Raw genomic sequence first — 2,152 nt, 5'->3', positions numbered from 1 at the left:
CCACCCCCGCCTCCATTGTTATTCCCTGCATTGCTATTCTCCAAACAGAGCACACATTCATCATTCGGTCTTGTGCCTTTCTTGCGGACATGCCGGGGAAGAAAAAGGAACCTTTTCAGGTCTGTGCTTGTAAATGACCTGCCGCAAAAGGGTTTATTAAGTCTCCTCCCCTCCCTTCTCCTAACCTACTTCCTAAAGACACAGAGGAGGAGAGGGACAGACAAAAAGAAAGGAGACAGATAGACAGACAGAAAGACAGGACAGGAGCGGGAATAGAGTACGTTTGTCCATTGTCCAGATTATGCTCAAATAGAGCTACATCTAAGGGTAATTTTCAAAATGTAGACAGGTCCACCCATCTGTGGTCAAAACATCGTCATGACCACAAAATAATAACTTGGAACGAGATATGTCATTGTACCCAGCACCTGCAAAGAATTTATGAATGGATGTGTGTGCCATATGATGGTTTGACTAATGATAAGAAGAGCCATCACAGGTTCCTGATGTCTTCAAATTGCTTTTTTTTGCCCAACTAACAGTCAAAAAACAGATGATGCTCAATCAAACAGAAAGCATGAGGGAATAATCTCACAATTGAGAAGCTGGAAGCTTGATAAATGACTTATTAACCAAGTATTAGACTTACTCTTCATTCAAACTGCAGAATGCAGATGCAGTTATTGTGCTATGTAAATGACACTGACTCAACTTGACTGTTGACATCATTTTCTGACGTTTTCCAAATCTATTCATTTGCCAAATTTTGTCAGCATTATGCTCAATCCAGAGTTGATCAAAATCTGTTGCACCCTGTCAAACCATTTTTTCTATGTACTGTATCTCCCTGCAATGGTCTCCATTATCAATACCTAAAATGCCACCAGATTCATCCCGTCGTCTGTTGCAAAGTGCCTACAAGCCTGGGTGACATATTGACAAAATATGAAATTGATGGTAACACCAAACAGGGTAGATGGAGAAAAAAACTTCAGCGTATCACCCAGCAGCAAACCAATCAACTAATGGAGAGGAATCAAATCAGCGTTATGGAAACTATTGAACACACAGCATGCAAAAATTGGGACCACTGCATCCAATAAAGCATTAATTGTTGCCCCCCTTTCCTTTGGGTGCACAAAAAGGGTCCACGCTGTTAATCTTGCGCAGTCAATCTTTGCGTGCAGTTTAATTAATTTGCCGGCATAGGTGTTCACACGCACATAATCTGACTGAACAGGCAAAATCAATCATTCAGTCAAGCCTCGGGCGCTCAAGGAGACGATCACGATAAACCCCCCTGCCCCTCTTCCCTCATCATCCTCCTCAACACCCATACACACACACACACACGACGCTAGAAACGGGACATAAACAACATAAATATCTCCTCAAGAGGTCTCACACCGCTAAATGTGGGCCAGATCAGATTAGATTTTAGGGACGTGCTGAATTAAATCACTCCGCCGCACATCTCCGACTGGCACACATGTCGGGCGGTGAATACATTTTCCTGAAGACAAAGTGTCAACAATTCATTCATAAATCCGGTTTTATTGAAACGCGGCTCGTCTGTGCGTGTTTGTCACCACCACGGTGCACGGAGGAAGAAAACGGAGCACCGGCACAACAGAAACAAACATCCATGCCTCAAAATGTTCCGGCACCGGCCCCGTTTTTCCACATCAGACATGTGTACTAAAACTCTACCGTGGGGATTAGAGGGTGCCATGTAGGATGTTACACAATAGGAACACACCGTCACCCACCTTTGTCATCTCGGAGCAGTGATGTGATGTGACGGTGATTTCTCCCGCTGCACGGGCTCCGTGTCCCGGCCAGCCGGCTGATTGCTGCCTGCCCCCGCTCTCCTGTCCTCTTCTTCTTCTTCTTCTTCTTCTTCTTCTTCTTCTTCTTCTTCTTCTTCTTCTTCTTCTTAATTATCTTTTTATTTTTTAGGAAAGCCTCTGTTGTTTGCCCCTCGCCTACAGTTGGCTCCCCTTCATCTGTTTAGTGTTTGTCCAGGTCTCGCTGATCTGCTGTCTGTCTGTCATCAGAGGCTACTCACGACTCCTCGTGCAACAAAACTGGAGACTGTCGCCTCTCTCTCTCTCTCTCTCTCTCTCTCTCTCTCTCTCTCTATTTCTCTCTC

General features: G+C 44.7%; 1 protein-coding gene across 1 annotated transcript in view; it reads right to left on the bottom strand.

The window, feature by feature from the left end:
- Window positions 1-2,152, bottom strand: part of gal3st3 (galactose-3-O-sulfotransferase 3) — a 30,887-nt gene extending 28,735 nt beyond the window's left edge. The window contains exon 1 of the mRNA XM_032543923.1: window positions 1,770-2,152. The gene's annotated coding sequence lies outside the window, so the exon portion shown is untranslated. The remainder of the gene's footprint in view (window positions 1-1,769) is intronic.

Source organism: Etheostoma spectabile, chromosome 19 (genome assembly GCF_008692095.1).
Source record: "Etheostoma spectabile isolate EspeVRDwgs_2016 chromosome 19, UIUC_Espe_1.0, whole genome shotgun sequence".
NCBI lineage: Eukaryota > Metazoa > Chordata > Actinopteri > Perciformes > Percidae > Etheostoma > Etheostoma spectabile.
The sequence above is the reverse complement of the archived record's forward strand: the minus strand, read 5'-3'. Positions and strand labels throughout refer to the sequence as shown.